General features: G+C 40.9%; 1 protein-coding gene across 2 annotated transcripts in view; it reads left to right on the top strand.

Annotated features, from left to right (window-relative positions):
• The first annotated feature begins 1779 nt into the window (after window positions 1–1779).
• fam163ab (family with sequence similarity 163 member Ab) overlaps window positions 1780–18034 on the top strand; it is a 23828-nt gene continuing 7573 nt past the window's right edge. For both annotated transcript variants that reach the window (XM_056377952.1, XM_056377953.1), the window contains exon 1: window positions 1780–3336. The gene's annotated coding sequence lies outside the window, so the exon portion shown is untranslated. The remainder of the gene's footprint in view (window positions 3337–18034) is intronic.

Below are 18034 nucleotides of genomic sequence, written 5' to 3'. Positions count from 1 at the left end.
AAAGAGGAAAAGTCACTGCTGACTGAGCTAGCAATTTGAGGCTCAGATCCAGTGTCACACCTGGGCAGTTCGCTGCACCTCCCCCAGAGTCAGAACCATCAGTTAAATCAAACACACCCACAAAACACTGGCAATACCTCTGCTCCAGCTGATTCTGCACTATGGAACGAACGCCCTCCTGCTCTTATCTAGGAGAGGGTTTATTTTTGTTCTTTTTTTCAAAGTCTGAATGGCATAGAAGAATTAAATTTTTTTTTTTCATTTAATATTTAGAACACATCAAGAGAAAACTTGAAAATTCAATCTTTGAAATTAATCATGTTTTATTGCTTGAGAATCTTGATGGCCTTGGGATGGTGAGGCTTTGGCTGCTGCCGTCATTGTGATTGGCTGTTGCCATGACTGTGCTTTGGTTAGTAAATGTTAATTTATAGTGAGTCTAAGACTAACTACCAGGAGGGGTTGCATTTGTGCGATGAATTAGAATTAGTGTTGGGTTGGCTGTTGTATTGAAGCTACTAATTTATTGCGAGGCAACGCAAAAGTAGTTCAGAAAAAAAAAATTCCTGCTGTGACCTTTTCGTAGTAGCTTCATAGTTAGTGTATAGACATAAAAGTAGTATCAATCTTCTCTCAGCAAGAAAGTGAGGATGTGTTTTTATCATGATATTGAACTATTCCCTACCATCTTTTTTTAAAACATCTTTATTGATAAAGACCTCCCACGTTCATCTTGTTAATTCATCCCTTTGAAGGAGGGAATGGAAGGATGTATTATGATCACTTGTCTCCTTCCAGCTGTGACTAATTTTCACCATAAAAAGGCATACTATTTCTCATCGACAAAGTCTGTGTCTGTGTTTTGGGCGACTAAGGGAAAAATCGCTTTCTGCAGCAGTGAGGCAGTTTTCTAACTGACTGAACACACGTTGTGCATATGGAGCTGTGCAACCAGCAGCTTCATCTCTGCTCTGTAGCTGTGAACTGTCATGAACCGAAGCTGCTGTTTCAGGAAAAGTTTTCTCTCCTTCGTTTTGATATTTCAAAGCTCATAACGACAGACAGACAGACAGACAGACAGACAGACAGACAGACAGACAGACAGACAGACTCTCTGCACTCTCAGGATCTTTTTTTTTTTCTATTTAAATAATATTCAGGTGTTTTAGTGGCGTTAACCAAGTAACTGTGGGTATGTGTCTTATGATCAGATGTATCTAGCTGTGAATGTGAAGTGAGTGGCCAAAGAGCAAAAGGTCCCAGCAACAAGGAAAAGATGAGCAGTCAGTTTTCAGAAACCTGCTCAACACCAACCTCAGAATGGATGACAGATCATTAAGCTGAACGGCACTTGTTGGGACAGGAAGGGGCAAGACTCAGTTTTAGCAACGCACGTTCTGATTTGGATTTTCTTTCTTTCTTTCTTTCTTTCTTGATTCAGATTTTTGTTTTTTTTTCTCCCTCTTTCTCTCTCAAATTGGGATGCTGTAATAACTTACTATAACTCCTTTTAGTCAAATCTGGTCAGCAGCAGGCAAGCAGCTACTCTGCTGTGTTCTATCATTGCAGCTCAAACTAAAGAAAAAAACCCCTGAAACTAATGTATTTACTATGCCATTGTAGTAAAGCAGTTAACATTTATAGCAGTTTCAGAAAGTGCTGTGTTAATGATGTGAAGATCAAATTACCAGCCTGCATGTAAATGAACTCACTCAAGTACTTGCTGTGCTTTGACTTTCACGGAGAAACTGCATGTTGGTTTATTTATAAGCCAAAAGTTTCAAAAGACATCAGAAAGCACAGACTTCTTAAATAAGAAAAAAGGAACAGGTTTCAACCCATCTGGTCATCTTCAGGGTAGAGATTCATGAAAGTGGAACCACTTTAATTTCTCTTCGTTGGAGCACTTCTTTTGCAACATGTCTTACTAAATAAAGGGTTGTCTGCTCTCTTTACCTCTCTCAACCTGATCTTCTTTGTTGAAGCTTTTCAAATACTGCAGCATGTGGTGTTGCGTGAACCCCAAAAGGAATTTCCCTAACTTACTCCATCACCCGCATCTTCTCGGCTCTTTCAGTGCTCTGAATCTGTGAGTGTCTCAGTTTTGTGGTGCAGCACAGCCCTGTTCGGCCAGCCAAGCCTTCCATCTCCGTAGATATTTTGCGTGGACTTGGTTGCAACAGTAAGTAGATTAAGGGACCAGTGATTGAGGGCAAATCAATTACTGTAGCTCAGTGGTCTGTGTTTGGGCTGGTGGGGGAGTGGGGTGGGTTGGGATGGGGGTTACTGTTGCATTTATTTACTGTGTGCAGGGCGCAACCACATTACCCAGCTTCCTTTTTCTAATGGAAACATCCCGAACCGACCATCACTGTAATGTTCAGATTACTTTCTTCAGCTAACGTGTCTGTAGTGATCAGCAGTGACTTTATAATCCCAGATATGTTAGTGCATATGTCTGCGTTCAGTGGCTTTTTTTTTTGTTGTATTTTTTGGCATTTATCTTCATTTATTCCTAATATGATGCACATTAGGAGATTACAAGAGGTGGCACTGTACCTTATACTGTGTGATCTAAAGTCTCAGTGACATACCTCCTATAATTTTCTGCCACAAACTCAATTGACAAATGTGTAGGGACCTTACTCCGTCCTACTTCTTATGATATCTTAGTGATATTTCCTCTAGGAACAACAATGTGTTTCCACATACAGGCCTTTGTTTTTTGTTTTTTTTATAGTGTCCCTCTCTTAAATGTACCATATCAAGTCCTTTGCCTGGGCAGGGAGGATGTTGTGTGTGATTCGGGGCGGCTCCTCTCCTCCCACCTCCTCCTCCCAGTCCGCCCAGCAGCGGACTCCGTCATTTCGCATTTTCGTCCCTCACTTGTTGGATGTGTTCGTTTGAATTTCTGTGATTGCCCCCTTGGTGTCCCGAGAAGACCACGTTTGTGTGTGAAGGTTAAAGCGGTTTCACAGGTTACATGCGCGTAAAAGGCGCCTGATCCGAAGCCTTGTCGCCGTCCTTTACCTGTGTGTTTGCTCCTGTTGTCGCACCGTGACTATGATCCGTTTATCGGTGTCCTCCGGTTGTGGCTTGCTCTGCTGCCGTCCCTCTGACCTCTAGTCTGCTGGTCCCAAGGCGGGAGCGTTGGGTTTTTCTGGCGGCGTTGTGCGCTCTGGACTCGGGGCTCATCCTTGGAGAAGTTCCGCCGCAGTCCCATGCTCAGCGCTCCTCCGCTCTCCTCCCGCACCGATAGGAATGCTGGTGGCTTTTCATGGTCAAACTCCACAGGATTAGCCCGAGTTGGACAAACGGACCATGTAACGAGATCAGGTATGTGCACTGATGAAATGAGGCAGATGGGATCACAGTTTCTGTTTGTTACCCGCGAGAAAAACGTTTCCAGTTCCTCAGACTCTGGATTCAAATGCTTGTAGTTGTAGACATGTCTCTGCCTCGGACCCTTTGATGTGAGGAAGTGGCCCTCACTCAAGTTACAGTGGCGAAAATGTCACATTGCCCAGCACAGAAATGTGTGACTTCAGATGTCCTTTCACTTTTAATTCAACGTGAAATGTGTGTGTAAGGCTGCCAGGGACAACAAGAGCTGGAGTCTTGGGATTTTTTTTTTTTTTTTTTTTTGCCATTTTGCTGTTGCTGTGATTATCTTTTACACAGTCCGGTCTGGGTGGCCTGCTGCTGCTGGCATTTGACCGCATCATTTCATATAGCAAAGATGGTTTGTAGAGCAAGGCCGTGACTGTAGTGGTCAGGAGTTGGATGCTCACTTTGGTCCCCTTTATTTAAATCATATACAGTAAAGAAGCGTGGTGGACAGAGAGAGGGCACAAGGTGAGGGGCCGGTCCTGAGTCTCAGTGGATTCAGCGAAGCACTCACACCGCTGGAGTTAGAGAGGTTCACATCCCAGTGGTGCTGCTGGTGTTTCAAAACAGTTTGGTTCAAAGTGCCTCACCTTATTGTACATTTGATAATGTGACAGTTACCATGTTAATGGGAATATGGTGACCAAACAAAAAGATTCTCTTACTGTTCAGTTTATATGACTTATAATAATTCAGACTACAAGTGGACACATTTTTAGGTGTATTAGTAAATTAAATCACAGGTTATATCCAGTCATACCTTCCAATATTGATCTGTCAATATGTCACCCAGCCGCACTCCACCAACATTGTCTTCTTGCATTTGTCTTGCTGTTTAAATGATGTCAATACTGTATATTGGCTACTCCCATTGTTGGCTGTTTTTTTTTAATTTTTTAATTTTTTTTATATACATACAGTGGATATTCTGGAGTCAAAGAAAAATTCTATTTGTTTTAATCCTGTTTTATTTATTTTTTCCCATTTTTGTAAATTAGTGTTTTGTAGACATAAACCTGGTGTGTATAAATCCTCTGTTAACTGCTTGCAGTTGCTCATGCAGTTGAAGCTGTGTGAGGTGGTGTCACTGCATCTTTTTTTGTCTTTGTTCGTCTCTGCAATGAAGCTGGAGAGTAAAATTCTGTCATTACCAGCAGGAATTGTGGAGAAAGTAACATTGCCTTAGGGCTTCAAAATAAGACTGTCTTGTACGACAAAATGTTTTGTATGTTTTTTTTTTTAACTTAGCCTTTTGTACAAACTACTGTTTTCCTCATGGGCAAACATGTTCATATTAGACAAAAAAAAAAAAACACTGCCAGGTTAAATATTCCCTCACTACGTGCACACGTCAGCTAAAGTACAGTGCAAGAAGTGCATTGATTTCCCACATCAACACCCAGCAGCAGGTGCCGCGCTGCTCTGACCCATTTCTCACAGAGGAGGCTGTGACTAAATAACTGTAGAGCAGCCTCTGTATATCCTCCTGTCTCCACCCCGCCACAAACACACACAGTACACACACACGCATGCACACACACTTCTTAATTCCTCCACCTCGAGCGCCTATGATACAACAGGAAGTGGGCTGATTTCCCAGCGGAGTCTGCAGTCAGGGCTGTCACAGCTACCACAGCAGCAACAGACAAAATGTATTTAATACACAGGTTGTATAATGGTGTGTTGTGCCGACAGCTCAAAACACTGTGAGAAAATACAACTAGCTGCTTGCAACATTTGGCCTGTCAGCGCTAAGTTGTTCTGTAAGAGCCTCTCCGGCTGGGAAACTAAATATTTGATCGTCCTCAGTTAATTTAGGAAACAGTTAGCCTAAGCGCCCTTATTAACCCGGACAAATCGTCCCTGGGAGACCATTTCTATCATCAGTGTTGGCGATACATAGAACATTGACATTATTTGAACTGATGAACCCTTTTTCAAAACGTCTGGAGAAACTGACTGACCGGTGTCACAGTTTGACCTGACACCAGCGATGCATTAGTCACATACACCCTTATCAGCCTGCAGGTGTTATATGTTATTAAGCATTGGAAAAGTTGCCACTACGATACTGCAAAACAGCTGTGTCTGAGTATTGCCGTCTCTGTGGGCTGGCCTTGTAGAAACGTCTGTATTTTAAAAGTTTTATATTATTCACAGATAAAGTATCTGAGTCATGAAAAATACATTAAAGAACCTCACTGGAGAGCAAGGCAGGCTGGTCAAAATTAAGTCACCCAGTGAAGCACATGTTTGCTGTTAATTGTGACCAACAATCTTGCATCATGTCCACACAAGATTCATCTGAAGGTTAGTGGGATTTGTTGTGACACAAGGCATACTGTAATTAAAATAAAGCCTCTGCTGCCAAAAGAGAGTCCCATCAGTACAGACTTAAACCTGCTCTGGGTTGTGTGGAATTTAAATGAGCCCTTTTTAATCCAAGTTAAAGCCATTGTTAGTGTGGGAAAGGTCTGTGCGACATAGATTTTGTCTCTCTTGCTTTCTGGAGGCAGATTACCGTACTCAGCCTACACTCGCTTCCTCCTGCTGATACTCCACTCAATGTATTTTCTGGGACAACATGCATGGAGTAGTGGTTTTAGGTTGTGGTAGTGGTGTACATATATCTGTGTGTGTGTGTGTGTTGGGTTGGGGTTGAGGTGGGTGGGGAGGGTCTCAAACTACCCGGGGATGGGAAAAGTGTTTCAGTGTTTCAGGAGTGGTTTGTGTGAATTATTGAAAAGCCCTCAAGGTTTTTCTGGCTGCAGGATCGGTATTTCATGCCATGCAGTTGCGAGTCGAATCTACTGTAGTCACACATTAAAGGTAAGACAAGCTGTGTCCAAACTGCACTGCAGCATTATCAGGACATGAAGCTAAAGTCCAGTGTCTTGACTGCAGCGTCAGTCAAACAGTCAGACCACATCATCTTAAGGTTTAAGGTCCATGAACAACAAACTCAAATTTTAGAATCGATCTGAATCTCCACATGGTGGCTGTTTTCTGGCAGGAGAGAACAAGCTATCTTATCAGCTGCTTTTACCCATGGCTATCTCAAACAAAGGACGAAGAATCCATTTGTTCCAATGAAAGTGACCCAGGTGCACACAATTTCTTTATCTTGCTGAGCCTGGCTAATATTTCTAAACAACACCAATATATTATCTTGATACTACTTTCAAAGGAGCTACTTGTAAGTTTTGCTATTGCTACATAGTTAACGATAGCATTAATGGCTGTTTACTTACCAGTGTGTTGCGAGTTGATGCAAGATCAGCATCAAATATACATTTGAAGTTTTTGCATAGATGATGATGAAATAATAATAAATCCAGCAGGTGGTTAAGGTCCAGGCTACCTGTGCTGAAAATTATAACTCCTCATTTGGTTAGATGCTATGGACGAAGAGCCAAAAAGTGAAGCCTTTCACCTATAAAATATTCAAGTTTGTTGTTGTTATTTCATAGTACACAATAATGAGAACACGGGAAGAAAAGGCAGGAAGGGGTGGATGGTTATGGTGATGTAGTAGTAGTGATGATTTGCTGTGTTACTCCAAACCTCCTATGTTTTGTGTTTGCATTGCATTTAGTCATTTTACTGACCTACAGCCACAAAACAGTATGTTCTTACCGATAGTCGCCCTGTTTTTCTGGCCAGTTTGGTGGATATTTAGACACCCAGTTTGAATCTATGAACCTGCAAGAAAACACTGAGTTGTATAGTTTCTATTAAATCTCCTGCAGGCTCATGAATATGAGCAGGTATCGTTTTCAGTCAAGTATAGCTGGGATGACAATTCTCACTGTGGCATTGTGCAAGGTGATGTGTGGCGTGTGGATGTGAACGCAGCTCTGAAGTGTGGCCAGGCTGGGTGAGGATGAGGCCACTGAGAGGAAGGCTTGCTGGCAGAGCCGGAGGCCTCTGGAACAGAAACGCTGTTATCTGCAAACGTAGCTCTACTGCTGCTGGCTGCTGTATCCGTGGTGACTCATCAAAAACACACACACACAGACACACATATACAGACGTGCACACTTCCAGACATACTTCCAGACATAATCAGACTGACAAACATACGCACACACTATGACACCCTTAAAATGACACAATTGTCTTTGACATTTACGTACTCTCACACAGCTAGATACGCGGCTTCAGACACAAACAGACAAATACAGTCTTCTGAACATTTACAAAGACAGAAATGGACATTAAGGAACATGAGCACACACTATACACACACACGCTCTGCAGTTTGGCGCTGTAAGTGATAATGATATTTCCCCCAAATCACCGGTCACCTAAAATGTTGTGACTTTGAACCACAGATTTCCTGGTATAAACATTGATAATAATTGTGTAACAAAAGCAAAAAAGGAAATGTATCATAAGCATGACTTTGTCTTAGTTTAAGGAATACTTCCTTTACATTATAAATATTTTAAGTTGGGAAAGAAAAAACTAAGGTCACTGGAGCTGGAGATCAATATCACTTATCCACCTCTCATGACCTTCACACCCTTACTTATAAATTACTTCCAGATTGTAGCGTAAACCTTTTCCTGCTTAGAAAACACTCACACTGTTCATGCACAGACCTCCTTATTTTTATCCTAAAACATCTTTCATGAAATTTCAGCCCTTTGTCGTCACTATCCACCAGCTCCCCAACTTGTTTTATTCATCATTATTTGAACTTGTCCTGTAGCACCCCTCTTACGCAAGCAGTGCTTGAAGCTTCAATGCAACATTTACACTTGCAGTAAGCAGTTTCTTTCTGATTTGTACCCACACTGAGCTGCAATAAGGAAGAGGGTCAGAGGTCACGTGACCCAGATAATATTCCTGTGACCTGAGGTGAATGTAGAAGAAATATGTGCAAAAATATGTTTTCACCATGAATAAAACATGTCACAGCTGAGATTTAACTGTAATTCTGCTGATGCCAAAATTTTCACCTTGGAAATGATAAATATCGTCATTATGATATATGATTGTTTTCACTCCAGTCTGACCCCTTCAGTTTTCACATGCATAATTATTACTTCACTTGACTTAAAATGTCTTTATAAATGTCAGTCAGTACTGGATATAACTTGCTACTTTTGTGCAAATACTTTTTTTGCTAAATATTTTACATGTTATATGTGGCTTTAATATCTATCTATCTACCATGTGAAAGAAAATACAAATTTTATGAGTAACCTTTTGGAAAACCAACAAAATTATCTTAAGATATCCCTTGGCTAACATGCATTTCGTAAGAGAAGGTATCTTTAACGTGCGCATCCACAATTCATCTTAAAAACACTTGAGAGTCTATCTAATAGGGTTGTCATAATAGCTTTTCATTATGTGGGGCAAGTAAATGCTTTTAGATATCAGGAAAAAGTTTTTCATTCATATGCAACATGGTGAAGTGCGTGTAGATATTACAGAGACCACAAATTACTTGGAACCATGTAAAGCTATACCCCTTTAATCTTAAACTGATTGCTGTTCATGTAAAGGTTCTGATGTTCTCAAGATGTAATGGGTGTGTGGGAAGGTTGAGGGGTTTCTGCTGAGTCTGCTGTGTCTTTTATCTGCTCCCTGCTGCTTTCATTATGCTGGAGATTTAAAGCATTTTTCCAAGTCGTGCCTCTATTAGTTCTTATGGCACCTGAAAACACTGGACTGGAGTATGACTGGAGACATACCATATGCAACAGGTTAATAGTTTACTCAGGACGGGTCTTTAAACCCTCTGTTGGTTATGGACAGGTGTGCGAATCAAACACTTCTGAGTTTCACCAATCAGTTTATTGCAGAAACTTCATCAACAATTAGAAGAGAGCCACAACTTAACTAATGCAGAGAGATGAGAGGAGATGGGACTTGTTGTTTGTCCTGGAAGCGTTTCCTCTTCAGTGTGTCTCCCTGGCTGCTGCCAGGATGGCACAGTGGATTCAGTTACAGTTCTGTAAGCGGAAGGTCATACAGTAGGTACAATATTTTGCACAGCGATGTGTTGAAATAGCCCCGAGCATCACACTGAAATTCATATCTGCTCATTCAATGTCAGGCTGACGGTTTTCACGCTAGTTTTATTTCTAATTTATTCATTTTAACGGCTGAGGGAAAGGTTGGCAAAGGCTTGACTGCTAGTGTGACGGCTTTACAGACTGAAGTGTTGACAGACTGATCATGGCTGCTCTGTTTTATATTTATAGTTCTGCCTCACCTCACCTGACTGACCTTGATGTCAGTCACTTTAGTATTCGAAGCATAAAAGTCGAAATATAGTAAAGTTTGTTTGATCCCTGGAGGAATGAGCTGTGAAAATCCACTTCCAAAGAATTCGAAATGTTGGTCACAGTGGTAAAATGCATCAGTCCACAGGAAAATGACTAATTCAAAATTTGGTGGTGTAATTCCTCATGGGAAAACAAGGATGTCCCAAGAGAAAGCTTACACCTCGCTGGACCCTCCCCTTCTGCTCTTTTGCTCCTGAGCAAGGCATCTCTGCATCCAGGCCTTTTTTTCCCGCGTGCCCTGCCTTCTGTGGCTGCGCTCCCTCACTTCACTAACTGTCACAGATAAAATGTCCATGTGAATGTATGCTAATGTAATATTCGTGGTACATTACTCCCTCAAAGATAGAAGCTGGACCATTTCATTTCCTTTTATGAGACTGTCGTGCTGACCAGCAGAATGGAGGTACAGTAATTACAGCTTCCTCTATACTGGGTGTGCATTCAGCGATGCTGCACTACTGCCAAGTGTGAAAGAGAAGCTGGCATATCGCAGGACAGCAGGGGAGGAGCTGAGCAGCTATAATGAAACCTCTGCAATCCTCGTAAAGCAGGGGGGACGTGGAGCTGCAGGCATGTTTAATGTCAGGTCTGTTTCCTGCTGAAGTTCTCCTCTGTGAATCTGTCTGAACTGAACATTAATTAACTGGAGAATCAATTCAAGCCTTCCTGTTTGAAGTGAGTCAGTATCCCTGTGGTTAGAACTGTTTCCTCAAAGAATCTTAACTTTGGTTGTGATTGAATGTTTAACAGTGTGTGTGTTCGTCCTGCAAGTGACCCACAACCTGTCCAGATTGTTTCCTACCCTTGTGCCAAGTGCAAATAGGTGTAGACAATCTCTGTGTCTCAATTCCATACTACTGTGCGAGCTTATTCTTAGCAGGTTCTCAATTTGCTTTTGTATTTGCACTGGAAAAGTGACAGAATTAAGTGTAGTAAAGAGTAGTTGTGCATACAAAAACATTGTTGTCCCACAAAGCAATGCACTAATGAAATGAAGGAGCTGCCCACAACTGGAAACACATTATAAAAAAAACAACAACTCCAGATACATCTTGAAAAACCCCAAAAAAGTGAGTATTAAACATTGAGAAAAAAACACAGCTTTTTCCGATACATTTCTGACTGTATTGTATAATTTCTTATGTGTATAAAATGTTAAAGTATGTTGTATACAGTATGCAACAAAGATTAGTATAACATGTACAGCTGCTGAGCTCAGTGTATCATTTTGAAGTGTAGTGTGCTGGACATTTATTTTGTGATTTGATTATGTCTACAGCAGATCAATGACCAGCTGTGTGGGGTTTGACCTTTTGCTTCAACGCGTAATGTTGTTCTCAGTGCGTGGTCATGTTTGAAATGATGTCAATTCCACTGTTGCAGGCGATCGCATCGAATAAGAGCAATACATTAAGATTTTTGTTAGCTGAAAGTGCTACTACAACTCAGTGCCCTTCTCACATTGTGTAACTGCTCCGTGTTTGTGTTCCCCCTGTCCACTGGGTTCACTTGTTTACTTCCTGTTTCCAAGTTGGGGTTAGTAATGGTGCTGGTGAGATATTTAACCCTACTCAGGAAGCATTTAAAGAATGGAGATGTGTAGAATAGCAGCGATTGTCACTGTGAACCCAAATCGGCACAGATAGATATAGGCCTTTGTTTGAACCAAGCAACAGGCAGCAGTAGTGCAGCTTTACCTTCCATGTTTGCTGAGCATCGCTGCAGGCTGCTGTGTCTACATTTGTTTAATATGTAAGTGTGTTTGGGCAAGTTCATCTTGGGGAAAAATGGATTGAGCTTTCTGACTATATTTCTGACTCTATATTCGTACTGTTCCACACATTTTAACCTGGGAAGTGTACTGTACGCTGCTCCACTGCTTCACTGCTGCAGCTATAGCAGATAAAACAGTGCACCATCTTTTGTTGAGTTAAAAATGGGTTGTATTCATTCTGTGCGGACGTAAACTTTGAGAGTTAGGCTAGAGTATCAGTCACTTGTTGTTATTTAATTATCACAACGAAATGAACCATGTTTGAGCAAATCTTCCTGGGTGTTGTAGTTTATGATCTCTTTGCTGCAGGTTTGTGCACAGTGTAGTTTTTAATGGACATACCAGAAATCCCTCCCAGACACTAGTAATGCTTTCACTGATGTGATCTGAGCTGACAGATTTGGAAAAAAAATATGCCGTTTTGTGTTATGTATGTTGTTTGATCCCACTTTGATACCAACAGTCATTCATCCAGTTGGGGGCATCTGCTCTCCTAGATTATTTTAGTCATCTTGAAGTCCATTTGAAGTCCTATGACAGTACAGTTGTCATGGAAGCAGCAGTAGCAGAAGTACACATGGCTGTAACAGCAGTAAAAGTGCCGGAGAACCACAGAGAGCAGAAGTCAGATGGGAGACCCATAGCCATCCCACTGGCCTGGATATCTGGTGATAGTCTTTTATGGAGAGGGAGGAAATTGAATTTGACGTGTGTATAAAAATTACAGATGGACCGTGAGTAATGAATCTTTCACTTTCCATGTGAGTAAAGGTATTCACCACATCTCGAGTCACAGCGAGTGTGTAGAAAGGCTGAATCAGGAGCTGGCAGGCTGGAGTACAGTAGCCTGCATAACAGCATAATGTACACCAGTTATAAATCTGCCAGCAGTATATACGGCATCAGAACATGGTCCAGATTGGACGGAGAGAAAGACTCAGACAGTCCTCCAACTCTCTGTCGCCCTATCTCTCTCCATCCTCACAGGGACAAAGCTGTTTTACCGCCTGTATTGATCATGTGCTTTTATAGGGCCAAGAGGATCATTCTTGGGAGTGGTTCTTCACATTCATTGCATTCTTTGCCCCAAATGACCTCGAGCAAAATCAAGTAATTGAACTAAAATGTTCAGTGTCATCAATCTTGGCCTACTGGGCCGTAACTGCTGCGACAGCTTAAGAGGGAAGATGGGATAACGGTTGGTTGAGTTCCTGTGGGTCCCTCAGTACATGAAGAAGGTTTTCAAGGTCACATGTATGTGTTCGTATTCAGAAAGTTAATGTACTTATTCTATTAAAAACCTGTAGCTGTAAAATAGTGAAAAGGGGTTTGTCATTCTGTAATCAATTTTATCACCGCTTTCCTGGCATAAGATGAAAAAGATGAGAGCCCTTCTTTGGACTTGAGTGTGTGAGATCTCATCTTTTACATATTTGTTTGCTTCTTCATAAGGTGTTTCCCAGTGGGCCTAAAAGTTGCACGAATGCAGCACTGTATGTTGTAATAAACAACTGGATAGAATAACTTTTTAACAGTGTACAGTTTTTGATTGGGTAATAGTAACATAGTAAATCATAGTAAATAGTAATAGTTAAGTGGTAATAATGGATGGATAAAGTAAGCACACATGTGTCCTATTACACCTGCAACACAATATAAGTTACTAAACAGAACCTAAACAAACAAAAAAATGTTGTTGATACATGCACATGCAAAACCCTCAAAACTCTGATTGCCGTTTTGGGCCACCTTTATGACATCATATAGAGGATTATAAGGTAATCGTACATAAGTAGACAAAATGTGTTGTCCCCAACAGGTGGAAGGAATGGCACCTCCAGTTCCGATGGTATTTTTATTGTGCCTGTAAAATATGAGCAAAGTTTCTCAGCAACTATTGAATGGATTGCCATGAAATTTAGTTCAGACAATGATGGTCCCCAGAGGATGAATCCAGGTCTTTGGTTATCCCCTGACGTTTCATCTAGTGCCACCAGAGATTCATGTTTCTGGATATAAAGCTGACTGATGATCCCATGACTTTTCGCCATTTGTCTCAACAACTAAAAGGGTCAATTTCATGAAAATTTGAACAGACATTCGTGTTCCCCAGATGATGAAGCTTACTGACTTTGGTGATCCTGTGACTTTTCCTTGTAGCGCCACCATGAAGTTGACATTTGTGGCTTTTGATTTAAATGTCTCAATAAGTATTGCACTAAATCTGCACTGTCATGAAATTTGTTAGAAACATTCATTACCTTGTTAGGATGATTTGGTGACTTTTCCTCTAGTGCCATCATCAGGTTAAAATTTCAATTTATCTAATGCTTTGATCTATGGAAAAAAATGAATGATATTCCCATCAGCCTCAGCTGTACTTTGTGCTTATTGCTAATGTTAGGGTTAAGACACCAACCTCTGTTGCATCTCTGTCTCTCGAGCATTTTCCTGTCATCTTTCTCTGCTGTGCACAGAGCCGCTAGCGTGGCTGTAGACTTGTTGCATAACCCTTTTAAGTAAAACAAATGTTTCCAGTGAAAGACACTTCATAACATCACTGCTAATGAGTGAAACTTGAGAGCAAAGTGCATTTCCCCGGGGTTTACAGTTAGAGCTGCACTGCAACCTCCAAACATGAGTGAGATATACTCAGGCTGTTGCTGTCACCTACCAACATGAACTAAAATCAAATAGTTTGAACAGTTATCCTGTGATTTCATTCAGAGCAGCCACCGTGTCAAGTTTCCCAGTGCAGTTTTAACAGATTATGTTCTTTTTGTTTTGATGTTTTACCCATGATTCTACTTTTACGGTGAATAATACTCATGAAAAAGAAATGCCACGATTTCTAAAGCAACCCCCTTAATTGTGTTTGCTTCACACCCACGCAAGCAAACAAACACGCATATACACACACATGCAAACACACACAGACGCCCACGCTGGGCTGCAACAGAAACGATAGGGAGAAGAAGCAGATAGAGGAAAGCCTTTGGAACGGCAGATAACAGGATTAGACAAATTACATTTCAGCTGTGACCATGAATCCCATTTGGATGTGCCACTTGTTTTCTCTGCACTTACAACAGCAGCCATAGAGCCGTGGATTTTGATGACAAAATGGTGGTTTTCCAAAATAATATTTGCTCAAATATTTTGCATGAATTATTGCCAGTGTAGTTGGGATTTGAGTCTGCTGCCGAGACAACACCTGGAGTTGTCAGCAACGGAAGAGAGTTAGAACAGGAACAGGAAGTATAGTAAGTTTAACAGGGCAGATGAACGTTACACATTCTCACATATATTGCCGTGTACTGTCTTGCGCTGTTTGGGTTCAGTGCATGCCTTAAGAGCATTTCAGTGAACAGAAAAACCAGCTATAGTCGTAGTAACCTTGCAAAGGCAGCCCACAATTTTCACATTTGTCTGACAGGGCCACAGATAAAAGTTGCTGACTGACAGCTCTCTCCTTCAATCAGACATCGACATGAACACATCCTGTCACCTGGTGTGACAGCAATATTGAGTGCCTTGCTTCTAGTTTTACTGTAATACTGCAAAAACATGGTGACTGACAATCGTTTCTTTAAACTATCTACCAATAATTTTCTGAGGGTCACAGGTCACACAGCAGCGGGATCATTTGTCATTTTACATTGATAACACCTGATAGTTGTAAGTTTTAAAAGGTGATGAGTCAGTGTGATAGTTCACATGCTCCCTAGTGTTCACTGAACTGGTACCTGGTTTGCACAATTGATTGGGATGGTTCCTAAATGCATTGAAACCATGTTTTGCAAACACGAGTATGGCGAACCAGTTCTGATCTGCAACCAGTTGCAAAATTTAGGATTAAGTAAGAATATGCTTTTTGATTCTGCCCATTGATTTCTGATAGCAATTTCATACATTTCCCATGAATCACCAAAATTGGATAAAATGCATATGAACAGGAACCAAAATCAATCAGCCGGATCTGAATCAGATCATCAACCCAAGTAAAAACCATTGCCCTCATGATGTAGTCTAGCTTTGCAAGGCTTTGTCACAAGCTGACTTCTGTAACCTTTAGGCTCCTGTCGCTCCTCAGAATGGTATAACAGGAAGTATAATGTAAAATCCGGGTGTATGTTTTCAGAACTGCATTAGCATGAGTTAAAAATGACATTAATCTCTGAAAATGTGACTTTTTTTGGCAGTTACAGGTTAGGGCTGTTTGGTGAAGAACAGGCATTTCGTCTTTCTCTTAGCTTGACTACTGAGCATTTCTTATGATTCAGTGGGATTTTAAAGGGTTTTAAAGTTAATTTAATGATCCTTCATCTGGCATTACAAAATTGCTAAATCCTCAGATGATACCACAGGCAGTTTTGACATTACGAGCATTTGACTGATGAGTGAGCAGGTTGACGTCTTTCTCAAACACACCTTTTTTTTTTTTTTTTTCCTTTTTGGCAGGACACACTGTGAGGATCAAACCTGTGGCCTTTATGTGACAGGGCAGATGGTGCTTTAGTGTGTTTGGAGGAGCAGAGACTAGAGACTGACACAAAGTGACTCCTAGCCTGAGCAGTTTAAAATCCAAAGAATCAATCTTGTAAAAATCTTCCAAGGCAGTCAAGGTCCTTCAGATGCTCCTGAAGACTGATGGCTGAGGCTCCGGAGGGGACACTCCATCAGGGAGAGAGGGAGAGAGGGGGAGAAAGGGGGAGAGGGCGGTAGCTCACTTAGATATTCTCAGTCCTCTGATTTGCCAAAAACAGCATCTGTGAAACCTGTAGTTTTACAGCATGAATGAATTCAATTCTACAAACAAAATATCTTTCAGGATGGAGACAAAGGAAAGCAGTAAAAATATTAAAGGCTGATGATTGAAAGTGTAAAAGCTTTTAAACATCAACACAGTCCAGTCCAGTGCAGCAAATTGTATCACACCATAATCTAACATAATGGAGTGCTACAGAGTGTTGCTTACAGTTTACACTTAATCATAACAAAACATAGTGACATGTATCATAAAACATAATGTAATATATCGGTGTGCTGTTTGATATAATAGCATAGCGTGACATGTAATGTAATGCAGTGCAGTTTAACTAAATGTGTGCTGTGGCATAACACATTGTAGCATATCTGATCATAATACTTTACATAATACTTGTTTGGTTTTGGCCCAAACCAATCAAAAGCAAATCAATCAGCTGACACAGAATGAGCAGTTAATGCTTCTCACAACAATGAAAGAAATATGTGGATTTAATAGTTTCTTATTTCTGTAATTTGATGTACAAATGCCTGTGTAAAAAAAAAAAAAATCCCCTGTTTTCAGTGTTTTCTGTTGCTGTTCCTTGGGGGTGCAGTCAGGTCATTTGCAAGCTATGTAGGAAGATGACGTCTCCATTCCTGTTCCCACCAACAAAGTTCTGGCCGATCGATTGTTTCTTCAGCTGATGAAAACAGTTGTCAATGAGATTGATTTGAATTGCCAAACAAATTAAGAGCTGTATTGAGTGATTCAGACGTCTGGAAACAAGTTACCTCTAAGTAATTTAAATGTAAAAAAAAAAAACAAACAAACCATGAAAAACTGAAAACCTTTGGAGCTGTAGATGGTAGTTTTGGAAAATACAAATGAGAAAAAACATCAGTGAGCCCTAAATATACTGGCCCATATCAATATATAACATAAAATGCCCTTAGTATAGTGTATCAGAGTATGCTGTGTTGCAATAAGATGCAACATAAGATATAATCACTCGCAAACATCAGCTTTTTTGCAGCCTCAGGATGCTTATAGACCCACCAAGATGAACTTAAAAATATTCTTTAAATATATTTTCTGCCTCAAGGCAAAATGTTGCAGATACAAGGTTTAAGAAGAAGGAGACGAAAGAAAAGTCTGTCCCAACCGAATTTGTTGCTGAAATGTGCTGAGCCCAGAATGCCGCTCCAACTCCATCAAGGTGATGTACTGACTCTGCAGGGATTTCATCATCCTTGGAGTTCGATTCATCTGAGACGCACCTAATTTTCATATCATAATGTTTTTCCACTTTGAGGGAAATAGAGCCACAGTTGCTCTTGTTGTTTGTTCGGTGTGACAGCTGTGAAGTGAAGTGTGTGAAGTGTCACAGGAGCTCGAAAAATGTCTAGAAACAAACTAAAAGCTCCCTTTAAATCTGTGATTCCTTGAAGACGTGAGCTGCTGCCTGCCGAGATATGAGCTCCGCTGCCTTAAATGTACTGGAATGAATCAGACTTTAGATGAACATTATTCTGCAGTATCAACTCCTATTTGTCAATCAGACATTTGTGGTGAGCGTTGAGGTTCGCTGGTTATTTAGTAAATTAAGCTATTGTGCTTCCTGTGCACTGACTGCTGCTAAGTGCTGCAGAGACTCTGCTGTCTTTTCTAATGGGTGTTTTATTAAGATGTCCTGATTTATTTGGTAAGTCTTGAGCACATGTTGGCCTTTGTGAATTCTGCATGTGTGCAGTTTGTGTATGTGTATATGTATGTGTATGTGTGTGCACGCAGAGAGAGTCTTATCAGTATACAGGGCTCTTC

Source organism: Seriola aureovittata, chromosome 6, assembly GCF_021018895.1.
Source record: "Seriola aureovittata isolate HTS-2021-v1 ecotype China chromosome 6, ASM2101889v1, whole genome shotgun sequence".
Lineage (NCBI taxonomy): Eukaryota > Metazoa > Chordata > Actinopteri > Carangiformes > Carangidae > Seriola > Seriola aureovittata.
Note: the sequence above shows the minus strand (reverse complement) of the source record. Positions and strands in the feature narration are given on the sequence as shown.